The following is a 16,632-nucleotide window of genomic DNA, read 5'->3' as shown; positions in this document are numbered from 1 at the left end:
TAAAATAAAAAATACCACTTTATCTTGTATTGCTTTTTAATGGTTCCTATTAATCTGGTGACATTTTAGAAATTCTGCCTTTTTTGGCCTATTATTCTTAGCTAATGCATTTCAAACTCAGGCCAGTCTTAATGCAAACTAACCTTATGTGTAGAGTGAGTCCTTGCCTTAAACTTCTGAATGAAGTCCAGCTATGAATGACACAGTATGTTTCTCTACTTATATTACTCAGTATGAAAATAAATATAGTAATATAGTTATCTCTATGGTGAGTTGATCAACGGTGTGATATTTAAGAATTAGTAAAATACAACCTACTTAATTAATTGCATCCTGTTACTTCAGTAATAACCATGGATAACAATTGTCATTTCTCTATAGTTCTTTTATACAAAAGACAAATGGAAGTTTTTATCATTTGTCGTTGCTAGATTTTGCAGTACAATAGCATGTACATTAGTGGAGGAAGGAGTGGAAAGGCAGGTTTTAATTTCAACTTTCCATGTTGCACCAGGATAACATAACACTGCTTGTAGTTCAGTGTGGGGCCCAGAAGAGACTTCATGTGAACATAAATACAGCAAAAAATCATAGCTGTCCCATGCAGGAATGCTCCTAAAGACACAGTTCACAAAAAAAAAAAAAAAAAGTTTGAAGTTAAGTACTGCTTTACAAGCTCTGTACAATATAATTTGCATCAGTGGGAGTTTGTGTGCCAGTATAACTGGATGTGAGATTAAAAATATTACTTGTGTGTGTTGAGCACCTAGTGACTGGGAAGAGGCAGTCTTGTGGCCAAGTTTTTATGTACTGGAAAATTGCAGTCTTAAAACCACTGAAGGGACTTACTCAACCAGCTGAAGAAGTGAAGCAAGCAGAATGTGACTTTCACGATAGTTTGTGTTCAAGCTGAGCAAACTTGCAGAGCTCATTTGAAAATAAATTCCTGAACACTCCTTTAAGCCCCAAAAATTTAGCATGAGGCCCAACCTTTCTTTCCAGTAAAACCTTTCCATCTTTACCAGGGTACTTGCAAAATTGACTTTCCTACTCTTTTCAATAAAACAGACACACTAAAGTACAACTGAGCAAGGTGTGAGTGACTCTGTAGATACCTCTAGATACAATATGGCAACCACACTTTTGATCTGGAAGCTAATCAGGTGTTTATGAGTTAGGTAAAAGTACACTCCAGTTAATTAGGAAGAGAATGGATTTTTAAATTAATAATGGCCCACAGTTAGCATACATGTAGTGTAAGATCTAGCCATAATTTTTAAAGGATTGTTTGCTGAAGTGAAAAGTTGTAAAGGAAGAAGAAGGTGTGGTGATTGAAACCTTAAAGTAGTGTCATCTTGCAATTCCCCCTTTATCTGTTGTACATTTCAGAAGCATTGCCTTTACCTATTAGCTTGTACATTAAACCCTCTGCCCTCAGTGTTACAGATTAGCTACTGCTTGAGACACTGGAAAAACACAGAAGCAAAAGAAACCAGAAGAATCTGCTGTTTCCACTTTACACAGTGTGAGTTATGATGCATGTAGGATGTCTGCATTGTTTAATACTTTCTGCATTACTGTAAGCAGAGTCATCTTACAGGAGCAAGAGCATGTCTGTGCTGTGTCCCATAGCCCAGTACAGCCCAGTGAGATGGGGAAACAGCAGCAGCACTGACTGGGGCAGCAGTTCCTACTCTGTGTAAAAGGAGGTGTCCTCCTCACAGAGAGTATCAGCCCACACCTCTGTGCTCCCAGTGGCACATCTCTGCTGGTGCCCTAATTAGCTGGGCTGTCATGTAGGTGTCACACAGACACATCTTTATCTTGAATTGGCAATGACTAAAGTCACTGTTTCCCAGTCATACAGGAAAATAAAAAGGCAATTCAGCTCCCATGGTAAGTTTGCTTGTTGGCTCCTACAGTGTCCCTAATCCTGAGAGTTAGTGTAGCTCCCACCTACTTAGTTCATGCAAGAAGCTGCCTTAACTTCCTTTATATTTCATGTGAACAGGCTGCTGCTAGTCTCAAATGCTAGATGTGATACTGGCAGTTCAGGCTGAGCAGCTCTTTGCTCTTTTGGTAATGACTTAATTTTGATATTTATGAATTTGGATGTGGTGACTAGTTCCCACAATGATTTTGATTACATGAACTACTCACCTTGGGAATGTGCTTCCCCAAAAAGTTAGCTTTCTGTGCAGTCCTGCTGTATCAAAGTCTTGATCTTTCCTAGGTGCCACTGTGCATGAACAACACTTTTGGTCCTGTCAGGATGGGGAAGGGAAACCGCTGATTGCACAAATAACAAGTTGAGGTGAGGTGATACTAAGAAAATGAAGTTAGTTTGTTTCTCAGAAGGTAGTTTCCTAAACTTATGGATCTAAACAATAAAATTAATATGCCTGTTTGTTCTGGATGTTCCTCCCCCAATGTAGTTAAGTACCTGTAGCTCTCACTGCTTTCACTGACAATTGATTCTGATATTGCTCCAGTTTTATGTGAATTTTGAATTCCAAACTAAGATACCTTCTGAAATTTTGTCTGAGTTTCTTTGATTTTACTGCATCTTTCCTGCTTTTCTTACACCTTCTTTATAGGAGGTACTTCTACAAAGCAGGTGGCCTTTCTGTGCTGAAAATTGAGATTTTTTTCCCTCAGCACACTATTGAAATTTCCTTTTGTTCTGTGTTTTGTCCCTGCAACAATTCCAATAGAAGGTACAGGCACTGCACTTTTGACTTTTACAGTCTTGCAGTAATGCCATTGCTTTGGGGCATGTTGTGAAAAGCTTACCACATCCTTGTTCAGTGCCTGGATCTGCATTCCCACAGCAGAGAGACAGACATTCACTCCAAGTGTAAGCTTTGGTCTGGTGTTTAAATATAGCTCAAATATTCAGGGAGATTTTTCCCTTCTCATGCCCTCCTACCCTTGAGCAAATCTATTTTATGGTGTTGTTTTCCAGATGTTCTTGTGAAAAGCAGAGGAGAATCACTGGGGTTTTCATGATGAGAGATAAGTTGTGGGGTTTTTTCCATTAGCTCTGCTGGGCAGTCTGAAGTGTGAGGTCTCAAAAAGTTAGATGTGCTTCAAAACTGGGATGAAGGAGAGGAGACAAATATTCCATCAGTAATAGAATTTCTTGATGTCACTGGCTTGTTCTGTAAACTTTTTTTTATTTCTCCTGTTCTCCATACAACCAATAACCACTGATGCAAAGGTGAAATCTCTAAGAATGAAAGATCTGTAGCCTTTGCATAGGTCATTTCACATTCTGGGTTTGCAATTGAATTTGTATGCATAGCTAAATATAAATGTGAAGGTTTAGTTATGCCAGTCCTGAGACTCTAAGGCATGAATCCAAACCTAGGAGTTCAGTGGCAGGCTGCAAGCATCACGAGTTGTTCTGCTCTCTCTGAGGTCTTTGCAGGGAGCAGTGGAATACTAATGATGGAAACAGGACAAAGCCCTCCAGAGTCGAAGTGTTCTTCAGTTCCCTTTCCAGCAATTTCACTCTTTGAAAAACTGCACCCTTTCCTTTTGGACATGCCCTGGTTGTCAGAAGAATACTTCTAGGATAATACTCCTGCTACCTGGTTTGTTCCTCCCTGCAGTTAGAAGGGATGTAATGATAGTGCTCACCTGCACTATCCTGGCTCCTTTCTTTTGCTGCCTCACAGATTTATACAGAGACTGAATCATGCGCTTTTAAGTCTTGAGTTTGTCTCTGACTGTGTCTGTTTGCTAGGATCATTGAAGAAATATTCCTGGTGGTAGTCCACAACATTAGAATTTGACTTGATACATTTTTTTTTCTTGCCTTTTTAAGGTCAGAAAGATGTGCCAAGCACCTTTCAAATAGATAAGGCCATGCAAGGCTTCACAGTCTGTTTTTTACCATAGTTACAATAGGTCAGAAATAAAATATTTGCTCAGAAGAGAGGGGAAGGAAGGCCCTGACTTACCAGTGTACATTTTTAGCTTATTAAAAAATTTAGGATATATGCATTTGACTCTCTTTTTGTGTGGATGCTGTGTTAAAAGAGTCATCCAAGAGTCTTAGCCAAGATGAGCACTGTCTACGTAAAAAGGAAAGAAAAGGATAAAGCAGAAGTTGAGAGAAATGAGCATGTTGGATGTTGCAGATGGAATTAATAATGGAACCATGTTGGTATTAAGGTGCATAATTTATGTTTGACCTGTAAGAATTTCAGCACTGAATCTTCACAGTTTCTAAAGAGCTTTCAAGATTTCCCTTTATTTCCTCAGGAACTTGCAGTTTGCAGCAGCATGTGGGAAATGTGGAGTAGCTGTTTTTGTGGCTCTTCACTATATGTTCCCAGAACAGCTTTCATGAAAATGAGGATTTCTGCAATGAATTCAGTACTGGCTTTCCTTCTGTCATTTCCGAAGTTTTAAGTATTTTCCAAGTGAAGTAGTAACCTAAGTCAGATAAATGCTTCTTCCTTTGGTTCTGACCCTAAGAGGTTCAGATTATGTTATGTTATATGTTATGTGCCATTCATTTCCACTGACTCCAGGAGGGAGCAGAGAGTGCACAGGATCTCGCCAATTCTGGCCTTTAAATTGCAAATGAGTGTGGTGCTTTTGATGTTCAACACTCAGGGATACCCTTCTTTTTACAGAGTTGCTAATTACGTGGTTCATTAAAAGTAGTGCTATATTGCTATGAATGAGAGTTAAGCCTTCCTTTCAAACCTAATGCTAAACTTCCCAAAAGAACAGTAACCTGATGTCAACCACCTGCTGATTTTACACCCAACTCATGTGAAAATTGGTGGTTTCAGAAAAGCTCCCCACCTTTTATAAACTGTATTTGATGAAGCAACTCTGACACCACAGTATAAGTGCTTGACTTACTTAACAATTCAGGTTTCTGATGTTTCATATGGTGGGATTGGTAGATACTAAAAGACTTGGAAGGTGATGGTGAAACACCACCTTCATTCTCTTCCTGTGTGTTCTGATAAATTTGAATCTCTACTTCCCTCTAGCTGCTGTTCTGTCTCTGTGTCCTTATTGTTGTGGGGCCAGCAGAACTTCTAGGGTTTTTTTCTCACTTGCATGCTAGGTGCTTCTCCCTGTAGCAGTGTCTTGCCACCTGCTGTGCCTGCTTCTGCCTCAGTCACACAGCTATTGATGTTAAACAGGCATAACTCCCAGCTGCTTTGCTTTGACCACCATGCTGTGCTCTTTCAGCATAGCAGCAGCTGTGCCATTTCGGCCTCTTGATAATTCCATACCGTAGCTCCTTAACTACACCTCAGAGCATTCAGTTTACCTCAGACTCTAAAATATGGCTTTGCATGGATACATGCTTGGCTGAATATCCATGAAGGTATTTTTGCAGCCCTGAGAAGCCAAGAGTAATCCTAGGCTCTGTAAAATTAGTGTATTAGGTCCGTGCACACAGCATGTAAAGACTCTCAGATGTTCCTGGTGAGGTGAATTCCCGTGCACCTCAGAGGGTTTTTGTCAGAACACTGCCAGAGTGATTTGCAAGAGTGAGAACTGATCATGCAAACCCTGTTTGGCAGAAAATAACGGTGGTAGTGCAGGTAATCTCACATAGTTGGTATTTAGATAATTTCTGCTCTGCTGCATGGTTGCAGCAGAGAAGTAAATCTCTTAGTTGTTTTAGGTGGGGGACAGAACTTCCATGAGTTCAGCCACTGGATCAGTTCATACACTAGGTGCGATTTATTTTCTGCTAGCTTAACTGCCTAATTTTCTTTTAGTTGCAAATAAAATGTGCTTAAAATAAGCCTAAAGATTGTCAAAGAGTCATATGAGGCTGCCTATTTACAACAGTGAAGTAGGCTATGCCTTATTAACACTATCAAAGTTGCAGAACAGTAAGCAAGAAAGTCAGAGTGGTTCAAAATTTATTGTGTAATTTCTAGATTCCTCTGCTGCTAAAAATGGTTCTAAGACTCAATGAAGGCTTCACAGATTGATGAAAATGTGAGCCTATTTGGTACATGGCCATTAGATGGACTATGATTAATATTGCTACCAGTCCTTAGTACAGCAGTGGCCTGCTAAGTTTAAAAAATATTGAACAAATTAATCTGTTAGTTGGCACTCTTGGTGGAAGATTTGAGACATGATATGTAAGTGTATGTACTGTAAGTGCCATGCAAATTTTCTCTCACCATCTCACATTTGGTCCCTCTGGATTAATGGCAGTGCAGCATGAGGAAATCTGCACTCTTTGTCTCTCTTTTGTTATTAAGTGACTGGGGTTTATGAAGTCTGCCCTGCTCTATACTTGCCTAAAACCTTCCAAACTGGCTTTTCTTTAGCACAGCATCACAGCCATGTAGTTCCAACTCTGTCCTGGTGCTCAGTGATCAAGTACAACTGATAATCCTTTTAAAGTTTGAAAGCATGTTCCTCTTTGCCAGTGGGCTGGATGTTTACTTTTGTGGGTTCAAGTTTTTGGCCTCCTAGAGAGGTGTGCTTGAGGAAACAGGCACCTGGGGTAGTTTGTGCAGCCAGGTCCTGCCCCAGGGAGGAGATACAGGAGCCCAGGTGCCTCCTCTGCTGCAGGCCAAGTGAGGATTTAAGTGAATATGTGAAAATACCTGCTGTTCTAGGGACTGGAAAAGTGTCCCAGACACTGCATGGTTTCAGGCATGCCTGCTTTGATATGCCAGCTCTGACCTTGAGAGCAGCGAGAGGAAAGGTTGTGGGATGTGCCGGGATCCAGCTCCCCAGGAGATCAGGAGCACAAATGAGCCCAGCTCCTTGCATGGCTGCTGGGTGAGTCATGCATTAGAATAGATGGCATTTTCAACTCTTGCAGCCCTGAGTTTCCTACAGTGATGAGATCCTGGGTTCAGTGGCAGAGCTTCTGTGTCTCTCCACGGCAAGAAACCCAGGTATGTCTCCTGGTGCATGTGGGCTAAACTGTTAAAACATTGCACGTGGGACTACCATGTTAAAAGGAAAACAGCCTGGCATGGTGGTCTGCAAAAGCACTGTATAAAAACAGCTCTTTTTTTTTGAGATCTGAGGCTGTGACTTGAGGGAGCATGCTCTGTGCTGTGCTCATGGGAACTGAGCAGGGCCGGGGTTCCAGTGGTGTTCCCACTCCCCTGCACGCTGGCAGCATGACTGCCCATGGCTGATGCTCAGCCCTGCTTCCCACAGAAGCATGGCTTGATCTCCCCTCATCCTCCCCAGTTGTTTGCCTTGGTCTAATTTTAAAAAATGAACAACACAACTGTTCTAATCAAAAAAATAACACTTCCTTTTCCTCCTACAGATCATGCCTCAGGATGAAGGTGTGCCATATAAATTCAAGCAACAATGGTTGCTTGCAACTGGTGTGGCTTTTGATGCTACAAGCCCCTTTGAGCTACTCTTGTCCCCATCATCTGGGTTTTTTTCTGTCTTTCCCCTTCATATATACAGCCCAATTACCAGTGCAGTCAGTTCTGTAAATTGGTTGCTGTTCCTATTGATCAGAGAATTGATCAGCCTATAACCTAATTCCTCCATGCTTTTCCTGCCCCTGAGGTCCCTTTTGGTTAGCCTGTGCACTGAATGGCTCCGTGGGTGCAAATGACAGTGGCAGGGACAGCTGGGATGAGCCTGCTCCTTTCTAGAGGAGGTCAGAAAGGACTTGGTCTGCTCTGTTTGTGAGATTCAGCCTGGGGAGGATGGTGATGGGTCGTGAAACATGTGAGAGAGATTGATTTTCATCATCACTGAAAGCACATGGGTAACTACATCCAGTGTGGGTCAGATCACATGGGTTCATATCCTTAATGAGGGATTTGTTTTTTGTGTTGACCTCTACTGCTAATTAATATGGAAAAGTAAACTGCGATGGCCCAACTTTTTTAGTATTTTACTGGTAATTGATGATGCTGCTCAAAGCAAAGAACAAATAAACCCTTTATCAGTTTTGTTTTATGTTTACCATGTGCACATAAGTGTTTGCTGAACTGCCCAGAGCTTGTGAGAACAGGAATGGGATGCGGAACACATTCCCCTCATAGCATAACTGCTTCAAATGGTTGTGGTAGAAGAGCTGCACAGCCCTTTGCAAAGGGCCTGGCTTTCATCAGAAGGTTTTTTTTCACCTTTTCTTAGCACTTTGTTCCTTGATTTAATATTCCCCACCACTACAGCTGCTTTTGTTTCTTTTGGAGGGAAGCAAAGAATCTCACCAGCTCTTCCATTTCTGTTTTGAAGTTGTTCCCTCTTCCCCCACTCACCTCCCAGCTCATGGTTTTAAAGGTGTTTATGTATGAAGTTACTATGGAAACACTTTTTTGATGAGAGGCTCTTGTTTTTTTCATATTCAAGAAGTAATTTCTTAAATATACCTTGGTGACATGGTCTGCAAATTGTGTTTTACACCAAGAGACTTCTTTTCGATCTCTCAGATGCTTAGATAAAATCTCTCACCTCCTAGATAAGAACCAAATTTCTATGTTCTTTATCAGGGCTGGTTTATTTGGTCTTTTCTAGCCTCCACATTAGTAAAGAAAATTGAGGAGTTGAGATAGAATGCTATTTGATACCTGGAGTTTTGTCTTCCTGTGGAAATATGCAGCTTTGCATGTTTAGAACCCAAGTGCAATGCTGAAAAAGTTGTCCTATGGCAGCTTCAGCAAGCACCTCTTAAAATTGCAAGTTTATATTCATTTGGGCTGCTTCTTAATTTTCTTAGCACAATGTGGTGAGTAATTTTGTTCTTCAAAGACCTAAGCACTTTGCAGAGTTCATATAAATCCCAATTGTAAAAAATATTGTTATTTCTGAGTACAGAAACTTCCTGGGCAGGGAAGGAATTTAAAAGATTGTACTGTTTTCCCAGACCAGCAGCCAAAACACCTTCTTAGTTTGTACACAAGGGAGGTTGGATGTACAAGGTGCCAAGGAAGTGATGTGGATGGATTCCCATACCACCTCTGCCAGAAATGTTTATTGGTTATTACTACATTGTAAACAATGTTTACCTGTTTACTGTCATTGCTTCATTTGCCTCTTAAGTATTTTCTTCTCCTTCTGCAAGTAGTTTCTGCAAGTACCACTGTCCTTTCTCTTTTATCAACTCTTCCACAATCTCTCCTAGAAAAGTTCTGATTTAGGTGAAAAGAGAAATCACAAGCTGTTGGCTGATAGCATATGGGGAAATTTAATTGATGCACTGTTCTCCTTCTTTTGTCCTTGATGCTAGAGAGGTTTGCATGTGGTGAGCTGTTAAAATAATCTGCTCTGCCTTTACACAGTTTGTTTGCATTTGCTGCTACTATTAGCCACGGAAACCTTCTATATTGTTAATGGTATTTATTTGGTTTTGGCATAGTACTCAGTTTAAATGTTTATTCAGCTCAAGATAAAGGTGTTTTCAGATTCCTGTTGTGGCTCTTCCCTTCTTTTTGTCTAAATCTGCAGGGGATCAAATCAATGCACTTGAATTTTGGGTTTTGTGCATTTCATCTTTGAAGAGACACCTATTTTTCCCATATGGATAGATCTGGATGACTCAGTGTTTGCTTGATGGGCCATGTAAATTTCTTTTCATGCTGAGAGAACAGACTTTTTGAAATTATGATGATTTTATTCTCTGTTAATAAATTTGCAGTATTATCTTTATCACCTTTAAAATGTTGATATTTGGTCAACTTCTAGCTTACATATTTGTAGCACTTCTGTTCCAAACTAGGTATCCTTCATGTCAACCTTTTAGTTTTTATTTTGCAATTTTTTCTACAAAGGTGGATTTGTAAATTTTTTCTACTTGTGAATGCTTATATGTGAATACTTTTTATGTGTGTAACAGTAATCACTATGTCTGGAAACTTTCTCTGTTGTAGAAGGGTTGTAGCCTTTGGGGGTTTTTTGACACTGACGAGCTAATTACTAGCTTCCTGTGGTTTTCTTCACAGGCTTCTGGGCTGGCTAAATAAGAGATACCAGCTTTCACCAGGGGTCTGCTCTTTGCCAGTGATAGGATTCTCCTAAACCCAGGGGAACATGGAGATTTTGCTGCCTACACTGTTGGCATTTTCAGGCAGCTGATTTTCTGTTAAAGCAGTGAGGCAGTGGAGTCCCTGTGATAAGCATCTCTCTGATGTTTATCCAGTAGCTGATCTTGCCAGAGTGAATAGACCAAGAAATGGAGACTAGTCAAGACTGACTCACTTGAGATGTCTCTGGTGGTGCCAGTGCAGTTGTGTTGAGAAATGAAGGTCATCTTGATCTGGTAATTTCCTGTTACCATTTAAACCATGGTGTACCACTGACATGTATGTGTTTGTGTGGATCCAGATACATATCAGAAGAAACAACAGCCAGAAGGTTTTGATCACTCTTGTTCTCTGATTTCTGGAGTCTTGGAAAATCCCCAATTCTCTCCTCAGTGCCTGAAAAATAAGGACATATCCCTTTTTCTGTTTCCATCCCCCAGCTTTTATGGATGGATGATTGTAATTACACGTTGACTTACTGATAGCGAAATTTGACACAGATGAGTACAGTTGAAGGGAAGTCACTCAGCCTTTCTCTCTGAGGAGGCATAAGCAGCACTTTGAAGTTGGAGTTTGGAATGGGAATGGGTATTTATTAACAGGAGTGCAGGCTGTGCTCCCCACCCCATGAAGCCGAGGGCTGTAAGATGCCAGATGAGCTGTGGCAGAGCACTGCTAATCGCACACTGCCCGGGGTAAGCGTGTATAGATTGCCCTTGTAAATCGCTCTCAGAAATCCTTTTAACTGGATGATGTGCCTTAATTTTGTTTTATGACATTTGTTCTGGCAAGTCAGTAACTGTTGATGGATTTGATGACATTTCTGCTGTCGCAGGTGTCCTAACATAAATATGTCCATTTGCTTAGTTGTCCTGAGAAGCCACGGGCATTTGGCAGAAGGCACGACCTGCTGGGATTCTTTTTTAACTGAATCACTTCCCTTTGTGGGAGTTGCTCCTTCTCAAATGTGAAGGCAATGAGCATCCCAATGGAGAGTAACAAGCCTGGGTGCAAGTGAGAAGCAAATGATTGTTTTAAATATTGTGACAAAATCAGTGTGTTTCATTGCCTTTATGCTAAAATAAGATGTCAAGATTTTTGAAATAGTGGTCATTTTGGAATATTTCCAATTAACTGTTTTTTCTGGAGGGGGTTTTTTTGGGTTTTGTTGTGGTTTTTTGTTTGTTTGGTTTGTTTGTTTGTGGGGTTTTTTTTGGTTGGATGCTTTTAGTTTCTCTTTTTTTGTATCATTTGCACTTTCTGTAAATGGTAGTCAAACCTTATATTTCTTATGGAGCACTTACTGTAGGCAATATCATGCCATAATCTCCGCTTACATTACGGAATGTGGAAGCATATGTCTAAAGTAAGTTGCTTGACATAGATCTTCTGTTCCCTTGAGGGCTTTAGATTTGTGAGGAAGGCTTTTGATTGTTTTTGTCCTGTCAGGAAGTTTTCCACTTTCACATGCAAGTCATGAACCCTTGCATATTAACCCTTTACAATTCTTTTACATGTGCAGCAGTGCAAAAGCTTCTGAGTGTACATTTCTCCCATCAGTTCAATTTCTACCATGGTGCAGAAACAGTCCTGCAAGTCTTCTAGGGTACTGAAATTATCTGCTGCTCTGGGAGAAAAAGCTTGCATGAGTTCATTTAGAGAAAGCTGCATTTCCAATATGATGGGGTGCTTCAACCACCAATGTTCTGAGATTTGAAGAGCCTAACAAAGAAAATGGTTGTATACAACTGTTACTACTGATATAAACAGCTTTGCTGCTTTGTTTGGTTTTCCCTCCATCCAAAAACCATGTGTTTGATTGAAACAATCATGTAGTGGCCTTTTATATATGTTACATGGCATGCCAGACTAGAACAATGATCCCAAGTGCCTTTCTGGCAGGAGGTCATCGACCCAGCAGCTCTCTTTGCCTTCTTCTCACAGCTGCTCAGAGCTGTGAAGGGATGGAACTGTGGCAATACAGACTCCTGCAGTTTTCTCCCTGGGCCTTTTCCACCACCTTGGGATGGGGCTGAATCTGCCAAGGCACTCAGCAGGGATGCTTGCATGAGTTTGATAAGGATGTCCACATGCAGGTCAAGCAACAAGCACCTCCCCAGTCATGCCATAAAACTGGGGAGAAGCTGCAGAAACTTGCCTGGCTCACTGCAAGGAAAGCTCTTTGCCAGAGCTGTTGTCCCTGCTCTATTTTCCTGATTGAGAGAGAACTGGTTTTCACAGAAGAACATTTGATATTTTTAATGTCTGTTTCTGAGATGAGTCCAGAGCTAAATAACCATTTTAAGTTCTGCATGGATCAATGTCAATCTTGGGGAATTTGATAAATCCTTTTTTAGGTCAGCCCTTCTTGGAGCGACCTGTGCAGAACAGTATTTTAGAACCTGTGGAGGCTTAATAAGCCAACCCTCTATAGCTTGCCTACTATTTTTTAATAGACCTGACAGTAGACAGCAGATTTTTTCTTTTTTGAGCAGGTAGACAGCTCTCATGGCAGGGCTGTGCTTTCCTCTTACTTAGCAAGATAGTGGGTACATGTTGCAAGGTATCCTTTTGCTGGCACGGTAAGGACATCTGAGGAACAAGGGGTCCTTTGAAATGCAGCTTTATCTCTTAATGTGGTTCTGCCTCTTTTCCAGCCTAAGTACTGCAGAAATTGAGCAGGACTGGGGTAGGCAAATGCTGCTAAAAGCATCTAATCACAGCCTCGGTCACTGGAGTACCTACTTGCTGCCCACTGTCCTGCTTCAAAGACTGTGAATTTTCAAGAGTTTGAGCTGGATTTCGTAGACCTGAGTGTCAGACAAAAAAACATTTGCTGTAAAAGTCGAGGGCACCCTCTTCCTGCCTGGAACAGCCTGAGCTGGTTATGAGCACAGAGCTACTATTGTTCTGCCCTGGGAGATTGTGCTAAAAGCTTTGAAGCAGCGTTTGCATGTAGGTGTCCGTTTTCTAAGCAGTTTTCTTCTTTCTTTCTTTGTTAAGAAAAAAAAAAAAAAAAAGAAGAAAATGAAAGAGAGAACCCTGCCCCCTCACCTCCCAGCCTTTTCTTGGCATAGCTCTTTGACTTGGTAATTGTTGATTTTACAAGGTGTTGTTTATGCTTCCTAGTTTTTCTTTGGCCTGGCTATTAAACTTATGCTCCCTGTTGGATTAAAATCAGAGTATACTCAGTGAGTTAGTGCAGCAACTTTGCCATCAGAGATAACAGAGGTGCGTAACATTATATCATGCAGTACATTTTGTGGAGCATTACAGGTGATAACTGATAAACTATTGTGTATGTCTAGCACCTACATTTTAAAATTCCTTGGTGAAATCAACAGGCTGCAATAAAAAATGGGCAGGAGTTAAAGGACTGTCATGCACAGCACTGCTGTTGTGTCTCAGCTGCACTGCACAGCTCTTGGGCTGCTTGATCCTGGCCTCTATGAGCAGAGTTCATTTAAGTTTCAGTCTAGTAAGCTGTGACTCTGAAAGGTGTCATCCTGCTCTGCCTCTGCAAAAATCTCAGTCAGGTGCTTAAAGGACACATCAAACCTGTTTTTAATCTAGAATTTCAGGGCTGCTGTAGGTAATGTAGGATAAGCAATAATCCTCCTTCCTATGTGATTTTTCCCAGTCTGCTGACCTGCATCTGACTTGCATTGTATGGGGAACAGCAATCATGGATATCTCTAAAACATTGAAGTTCAGCCAGCGTTTGAGAAGGGCTAGGGAAGAAATTCTCTTCTGCTTTACCATGTGATAGTTTCCTGTTCTCTCTTAGCAAAATGCAAACTCCTACCCAGAGTGGAAGAGAGAGGCATCTGTTTACAACTAAGAACATGAAAGTCAGTGGGAGGGGGAAGGGTGGTATAGGAAGGAGCCTGGTGTGTCATGCTTTATTACTCTTATCCCTTTCAGAAGGCAAATCTAGAGTGAATTAGAGCAAATGTGAAAAGCGTGACCTTTCTTTCTTCAAAGAGCCTGTGGGGAACAGGGGGTGATTGAGCACTGGTGGAGAGAAACTTCCTCTGAGCTGGTAATTGTGAGTTATTGGCCATGCAGGACAGGGTACCCCATGGTCTATTCAAGGACCTGATTTGATGTACCCAAAAATCAAAAAATAAATTCTGCAAGTGTAAAAAGTGATTCCCCTTCTGTGGTTTTTTGATATTTTAAAATTGTGTTTGGATTGGTCTTTTAGTCTTTCACATGAAACTGTGAAAGCCAGGCTGATTTATTTTTCTGAATGGATTGTTAGTGTATTGGACAACATGACTCCAGACACTGAAATTTTAGGGAAATCCTCAGGATATGTTTAAAAAGGTAAGGTTGGCAACATTGAACAGGGCTTACTAGAGACATTTCCTCTAGTGATTCCTTGAAATGAGCAGGAAAGACTCCACTTCTTTACTCTGGTACTCTCTTGGATGGGGGATAAATATGAATTACTCCCCGGGGTCAAGCAGTGCAGCTATGATGTGAGGAAGACTGACTGTGTGTCCTGTTTGCCTGAGTGTAAGTGTGTGACAAGAAGCAAGGAGGAGAAAAGTGGAGGAGGTCACTGTCAGGAAAGGTGTGGTGCCCTTGCAGAGGTAATGCTGACTTTCCTAGAGCCCTCCTGACCTAAGCTGCCATTTGGCCCCTGATTTTAGCGCTCCTTCGGGCAGCTGAAGAGGTGTCTGGAGGGATCGGACAACACCGGATGAGTGGGTGGGACCATTGTGAGCCCAGAAGGATTCACACAGAAGGTTCCATGAGGGCCACAGAGGAGTGTCTCAGGCAGTCAAGGATTTGCAGCATCTCATGGCTTCCCTTTACTGCATCCTTCTGTTGCCATATTATGGCCTTGCTCAGAAGCTGTGTCTGTTGGTTGGCCTGGTACTGCCTCACCTGAGGTGGGTGTCCCTTCTCCCAAGGAACAAGAGACAGGATGACAGGACACGGCCTCAAGTTGCACCAGGGGAGGTTTAGATAGGATATTAGGGAGAATTTCCTTCCCAAAACAGTTGTCAAGCACTGGAACAGACTGCCCAGGATGTGGTGGAGTCATCATCTCTGGAGGTATTGAAGAGATGTGTAGATGTGACACTGAGGGACGGAGTTTAATGGTGGACGTGGCAGTGCTGTCTTGGCCTTTGTGGTCTTGGAGGAGTTTTCCAAATTGAGTAATTCAATGATTCTATGCTTTGGCCCAGGTTTTGCCAAAATGCTTATCAATGTTGCTCTTTGCTACCTTCCCCTTGCTCTTCCAGAAGCCCATGTCATCTGTGGGAATGTGCATGGAGCTGCCTGGAGGGAGGTGAAAGTCCTGCCTGGCAGTACCTGCTCCATGGGAATAGCCACTGGATTGCCTACAGGAGCTGCCTTCTGGCTCTTGGCCAGTGGGAGTGGATCAGGCTTGTGCCTGCTGGGTTGCAGGGAAGGGAGGAGAGGTGAGGGGTTCTTGCCAGGTGGATCTGCCTGGGCAGCCCTCTTACACAGAACACATAGAAAGGAGCAGAAGCCATGGTGGTGGTAGGGATGCACAGCCTGTGGAAAAACAGGCAGCAGCCAAATAAAAAGTCATTTGGAAGTGCAGTAAAGAAGCTGGAAAGAAAAAAAATTAGTAATAACAAAAAAAAAAAAAAAAGAAAAAAGAAAAAAAAGGAAAAAAAATAGTGTTGTAAAACCAGAGGGAAGAAAAGATACAACAAAATTAAGGTATACTTAAAAAATTTTTAAAAAATTAAGTTATAAGGAGTTTTTGGGTGGGAAAAGAAATGATAAATAGTTCTTTAATCTCCATAGTAGGCATAATATTCAACTGAGAAAGTAAAATCTGTGAAGCCTCATTTTGTGGCTAATAAATACTTTTTTCTGGGATGCTTATTAGGGATGTGGAATTAACAGCATTGAAAATGAGGCCATTTGGCACCTTCAAATGTAATTTTTTTTCTCAAATAAATAATTCAGTAACTTCTTATGAGCTTTAGAGAACAAGCACTAGGATGGCAGAGTTAAGTTCTTTATCATCTCTTTTTTGATCTCTGCTAAGTTGCTGTTGTGAGAAGTGTAAATTGTCCTTGAGTTGAAGCTGCTGCATGCAGCACCTAAGTACAGAGTGCTGATTTAACTGGGGCTGCACTGCCTTTGCAGCAGCCAGCTGAGGGGAAAGGGCAATTCTTAGGGCACACTTTACCAAAGCAGGATGCAAAGGTTTCAATGGGGGGCAAAAGATCTGGTGCTCTTTCAGAAGACCTGAAGGTGTTGAGGATGTGTGGAAAATGCTAAGGAAAATCCGTTCTGAAAGAAAAATGTAGAACCCAGCAGAAAAAAACAAGACAGTGGGTTCGAAGCCCTGGTGTATGTCTGTGTTCTGCTTGTCCAGAGAGCAAATGTGCCCAGAGGAAAGTTCTCTGTAAATGGCACTGCCTGCCCAGCTGCACCTCTTTGCTGAAGAGGTGCAGCTGGGTTTGGCAGCTGTCTCCCAATGGGCTGATTAAGAGGAAAAAAGTGGTATTGCTAAGTGGAAAGGGAGGCCAATAGACTGATCAAAGCACAGAGAAGGAAAGTATTTTCACCAAATGTAAGACATTCACTTTCCTTTTTGTCCACTGAGTGTATTTGGGGAAGCCTT

The 16,632-nt window shown here is 41.6% G+C and overlaps 1 protein-coding gene across 5 annotated transcripts in view; it reads left to right on the top strand.

The window, feature by feature from the left end:
• FARP1 (FERM, ARH/RhoGEF and pleckstrin domain protein 1) overlaps positions 1 to 16,632 on the top strand; it is a 201,341-nt gene that overhangs the window by 86,929 nt on the left and 97,780 nt on the right. The gene's annotated exons all lie outside the window — the stretch shown is intronic.

The sequence above is a fragment of the Agelaius phoeniceus genome, chromosome 2 (assembly GCF_051311805.1).
Source record: "Agelaius phoeniceus isolate bAgePho1 chromosome 2, bAgePho1.hap1, whole genome shotgun sequence".
In the NCBI taxonomy this organism is placed as follows: domain Eukaryota; kingdom Metazoa; phylum Chordata; class Aves; order Passeriformes; family Icteridae; genus Agelaius; species Agelaius phoeniceus.
The sequence above is the reverse complement of the archived record's forward strand: the minus strand, read 5'-3'. Positions and strand labels throughout refer to the sequence as shown.